This window comes from Myotis daubentonii, chromosome 2 (assembly GCF_963259705.1).
Source record: "Myotis daubentonii chromosome 2, mMyoDau2.1, whole genome shotgun sequence".
Taxonomy (NCBI): Eukaryota; Metazoa; Chordata; class Mammalia; order Chiroptera; family Vespertilionidae; genus Myotis; species Myotis daubentonii.
The window spans coordinates 167,861,884-167,867,972 of record NC_081841.1 but is presented as its reverse complement, the minus strand read 5'-3'; positions in this window follow the sequence as shown (position 1 = coordinate 167,867,972).

The window sequence follows — 6,089 nt, the reverse complement described above, 5'->3', positions numbered from 1 at the left end:
CCACCCCTAAAGTCAATTCACAAATATATATACATATATACCTATATGACTTGGGGGTGAACTTCTCCCTTTCTCTCTAACTCCCTCCCAACTAATTCTCCTTCCCTCCTTCATATACACTGAGTGGCCAGATTATTATGACCCCTGACGTTTGTAGGCAAATTAGCTATAATTTCGTGCTGAAGTTGCTAGAGGGCCAGACCATTATAAATAGGGAAGTGGGTTGTTTACCATGACAGAAGAAGTGATTTTTTTCTGAAGATATGGGTAAACAATGTGATTTAACAGCCTTTGAACATGGGATGGATATATATATATATATATATATATATATATATATATATATTTATATTTATATTTATATTTATATTTATATTTATATATATACAAACATACATACATATATATCTATATCTACCTATCTATATCTACCTATCTATATCTATATCTATATCTATATCTATATCTATATCTATATCTATATCTATATCTATATCTATCTATATCTATCTATACTAGAGGTCCAATGCACAAAAATTTGTCCACTTGGGGTGGTCGCTCAGCCCAGCCTGTGCACTCTCGCAGTCTGGGACCCTTTGGAGGAACACCACCTGCTGACTTAGGCCTGCTCCTTGGGGCATTGGGCCTAAGCTGGCAGACACCTGGGAGCCCTCGGGGGATGTTCACTTGCCAGCAGGGAGCAGGCCTAAGCTGCAGTCGGACATCTTTTAGTGGAGCCTGGCTTGTGGCTGAGCAGAGCTGCCCCTGTGGGAGCTCACTGACCACCAGGGGACAGCACCTGCATTGAGCATCTGCTCCCTGGTGGTCAGTGTGTATCATAGTGACCAGTCATTCTGCTGTTAGAGTCAATTTGCATATTACCCTTTTATTATATAGGAGTGCCTGGCCATCCTGGGTGAGGGGCTGAGGGCCATTTTCAGGCTGGCCACAGCCCCTACAGGGTGGGGGCGGGGGTCCTGCTGAGGTGCCTGGCCCATCTGGGTGAGGGGCTGAGGGCCATTTTCAGGCTGGCTAAGCCCCCTAGCGGGGACCCTCACCCCATGAGGGTGTGGCAAGCCTGGGTGAGGGGCTGGTGGCTGTTTGCTGGCTGGCCACAACCCCCAGACACCCAAGCTCCCAGTGGAGGCTGGCTGGAAGCAGGTATCTGGGATTTATTTGTCTTCTATAATTGAAACTTTGTTACAATGAGCAGAGGCCATAGCCGGCTTCCCCATCGCCTGGGCAACCAAGCCTCCTGCTTGCTCCAGCTCCATGGCTGCCAGCCACCATTTTGGTTGGGGTAAATTGCATATAGTTGCTCTGATTGGCTGGTGGGCGTGGCTTAGGGCGTACTGGGTAGGAGGAACTGCAGTAAATAGGCCATTTTAATGTAGTGGTAAGGAGTGAGGGGAAGTGAAGTAGTGCATGGTGTTATGATTAGGTCGCAGGTTTGGTGTGTGTTTTTTGGGCCTGTGCTTCTAGACTAAACTCACCAGAGCTTCTCAGTCTCCTCCTCCCTTAGTGGGACATTCTGGCCCCACAGGCTGAAGCTGGTTATTTCCCTCCCCCCAGATAAGAGTCTCTGCTTAAACCCAGCAGGTTAGGCTCTGGTATAATAGTTTTTATTGAGGGATGTTTTGCTAAGGGGAACAGAATGCTCTGGTTTATTTAAAAATAATTATTTTCCCCCTCCACCTGCTAGAAACATGAGAGGTTTTTTGTTTTGTTTTTTATCTCTAATATTTACTATAAAGACCTGATAAAAGTTTTTACTCCAGTCCCTGGAGGTAAAACTCAGAAATGTGTGGAAGCCCTTTTATGAATGGGTTTTTTTTACTGTCAGAGTTGTCCACACTGAGCATACAGCAATTTAAAATTCTTTTTCTGACACTAGCACTGGTAGATGGTTCCATTCATCAGTTTCTGCTCCTATAAGTTATGACTCTCTCCATCTACCTGTCTGTCTTTCAATTTTTTGAGTAGTGGTTTGCCCTGTGACTTTACTTCTTTGTCAGATTTAAGAAGAGTTGTTTACCGCACAGTTTGTTCAGCTTTTTAGTTGTTAGGATGGTATAGTGACTTCTAAGTTCTTTACATGCCAGTCAGACATTGAAAGTCTACTAATATAATTTTTAAACATAAAAATTTCATTTTAACAGTATTATATTTTTATTTTATTTTTAGCTTTTATTCTTAAATATAGTAATTTTTAAAATATTTGCCACCTAATTCCAAAAGCACTGACATTTCTATCTCTGTTCCTATAATAGGATTTATTTTATGATTGTCACTCCCCATCCCCACTTCAGATGCCTAGGAATTTTTTATTAGATTCCAGACACTATGATATTATGTTCGTATTTTATTATTTTCTTTGGGGAATTTTAAAGTTTGTTTGACAGACATTTAAGTTTTTCTGGATAAACTTGATTCATTCTATGAACCCTGAGAATGACGATACCTACTAAGAAGGGCTTCTGGTGGCTAACTGGGCTCAAATTAAAACAAACAAACAAATAAAACAAAAACCCAGAGCCATTTCTACACAGGAGCCTCTCATGCAAATGCAAACTGTGATTCAGGGAGAGGCCTACACTCTTTTGCTGCCACCTGAGACAGACCTTATAAAGGATTTCCTGCAATTGTATTTCAACCAATATGACTGAAACATTCCCCATCCCATTAGAGCTATGCAGCTATATCCCCATTGGCATCTTTACTGACCAAACAATGCAACTACATTCTGATTAATCAGGACAGTGTTTTTTGGATCAATCAAACTGTGAGGATTTGGATTCCTCATTGCATGAAGATGGAACAATCATAGATGCGGGGTGAGGACTTATCTATAATAATAAAAGCATAATATGCTAATTAGACCAGGCATCCTTCCAGATGTTCTTCTGGATGGCCTTCTGGACATAGCTGCGGCAGCGGAGGCCAAGGCTGCGGTGGGCAGGGGCCGAGGCAGAGGCGGTAGCCGCAGTGGCATGGGTTGAGCCCCTTGCACGAATTTCGTGCATTGGCCTTTAGTATCTATATAAGTCAGCTCCCCTCTGGCTGGGAGAGTGCACATTCTTTCAACTGAAGACTATGTTTCTGACCTGAAGCTAAAGCACAGAAGATGTATATCAAAGCAGAGCAGACTACAATGGAGAAGTGGAACAGACCAGAGCAGAGCAGTCTAACCAGAGAGGGGCATCACCCAAGAGCTGCCTCACGCAAGAGCTGCCTCGCACCTGGGCATCCTCATAGCTGGGCTGTGTCACAATTGAGATGTTTGGAGTGAATATAGTTTCCTTCTTCACCACATTCCAAATTGTGGATTTCTGTTGGCATTGAATTGGCACCTACAACCATTGGTTGAGAATTCAAAGCCCACTTATATGTGTTATCATTGTAGAGTTGCCTTTAGTATATATTTATATTTGACCTACTACTAAGGCATGATATTTATTGAATCTCTTATCAATGCCACAGTTATTAAATTAAAGTTTCCTACTCTTATTGTTTAAAATTAAATAGAATAAAACATAAATGGTTCTTAACTCAGCAAGACTTTTAGGAATAATTAAATATCACTCCAAAGCATTTTTTTTTTATTGCGGGGCTTATATACAGATTAGTAGTAAGTCAAGCACTTCAGTGAATTCTATTTGCACATTTCTGGAACTCTTTCACTGGGTTCCTTCTTTCCTCCAAAGCTCTTCAGAGATTTCAATTGCTGGAGCTTTCCATTTTTTCTCTTTTTTCTCTCTCCTCAACTAGCAAGACCAGTGGGTTGTTACTGGGGTCTTAATTCCTGTGTTGCCATGCAGAAATTAACTCTATGCAACAATCTAAGTCACTCATTGAGGTCACCTTTTTTAACCTTTTCTTAGAGATCAGAGTCCTATATTGCATATTTTTCAATGTCAGGAACAGTATTATTTTCTTAGATTTTGCCCAGTTTTCTGTTTTTAACCTTTTTTATGGTACATGGCAAGACACACACGAATTAATGACAAGGCTATAAATGAAAATGTTTTGTAATAGTATTTGATTTAATACTAATATAAGTGAATATATTCTATTGTGATTATGTGGATTTTGTTGACATTTGTTTGAATGCCATTACATTGTGGATTAGCATTATCTTTTACATCTTCATTTTAAGGTATATTATGGTCTATTTAGAGTTTCTTTAATTCTAGGGATACCTTAGATCTACTATTAATATGTAACCTTTCTAAAGTCTTTACTGAATGTCACCAATATTCAATGAGGTTCCTCCACTTAGTCTGGTAAGACTTGAATGACTGAAATCCCTCTGTGAGCTCTGAAAATGTTCACCTTATATCTCCCGAGTAGTAATTTTCGTGGTTTAATGGTGTTTCCTTCTGCAGATGCATATATTTTTATTCTACAATGGATCCAAGGGAATTGTGTGCAAATGTATAGGGCCCATTTAATCTTGGCCTCTTCCCTCACTTTCTCAGTGTGGTTCCCTATCTCCAGCAATTCAGTTCTTCAAATACCAATTGTATTTATTTCACTCACTTTCTTTTGCTGCTTTTTATTCACTTGTTATTTTTTGCTATTATGCATCTGTGAATGAGAGTAGTGCATCCAGAACAAGCACTTTAAGGAGTTTTATAAGAAAGAGTTGCAACTCCACGATCAAGCTTAGCAATAATTAGACATCGTGCAGTTTTGGGAAAAGTGTCAGGGATTTTAAAAATATATATGTTATTCAGCTTAAATTCACTGCTCCCCAGCCAATAGATATTGCACTTTTTCTTCCCTTATTCCGGCTCATCAATAGGCTGATTAACACATTTGCCTTACCTGTTATATCATTTAATTCCCATCCCATGTTTGTCCATTCCCCAACAAAGTTCCTATGCAGCATTCCATGATTTTATTTTTGAAAAATCAAGGTGCTATTAGTTAATGAAACAATTGAAAAATTGTGATCAACTAAATAAATCTGAAATATTACACATTAGCCCACCTTCTTCATACTTAAGGTTTGTGCTTTAAATATTTCCCAAATTCTGTCTTATTTTCTTTCATTTGGTGGGAGACGGTGGCGTTATTTATCTAATTAAAAGAGGTAAAATGTGTTTTAATTCAATTTTTTCTTAGTACTTAAACATTAGCTCTTTTCTGAGATTGTTCATAGAATTTAACAAAAGCTTTATAAATGCCCCTGTTATATTTGTATCATTAAATCCTTCTGATAAAATATTTTTTTAAACAGAACAAGAAATGGAAACAATGGCATGAAGATAAGTGTCTTGTGTGTGTTCTGAAAGCACGGAATTGTTATTCTTCAGAAGTGAAACACTAGAGAACAGTTTGATGTTGCCATATGGAGTAATAATAAGCTCAGTAAGATAGCAGATGTCAAGGCCAGTTTCTCCTAGTCAAAACCAAATGTAATATGTAACTCAATTTTTCACTTGGGGAAAATTTGTTTTAGGGGAACTTTTTTACTTTCTAACAACCACTAGCCTCTCATTTGTATTGCCCAAATGGCCTGAAGTACAATTATCATTTCCCTGAATGATCTTTTTCTCATTGTAAAAAAAGTACTGTTATTAAGGACAAATTGTTATTAAATTGATCTCTCTTCTATCATAATCTCTTTAATTGTTGATAATGAGTCATGTGGGAAGTGGAATAAAAGTGAGATGATTGTTGAAGTATCTAACTAAGTAACAGTTTCATGCCATCTTTCTTTTTTAAAATTTATTGGGTGTCTTTTTTTTAAATATATTTTATTGATTTTTTACAGAGAGGAAGGGAGAGGGATAGAGAGTTAGAAACATCGATGAGAGAGAAACAGCGATCAGCTGCCTCCTGCACACTCCCCACTGGGGATGTGCCCACAACCAAGGTACATGCCTTTGACCGGAATCGAACCTGGGACCCTTGCATCTGCAGGCCGATGCTCTATCCACTGAGCCAAACCAGTTAGGGCTATTGAGTGTCTTTAATATCATGATACATTGGTTGATCTTAGAATCTTCTCTAATATATCACATATCTTTATATAGTTTCAAACAGATATTTGTATAATTTTATAATCTCACTAAATTGACTTT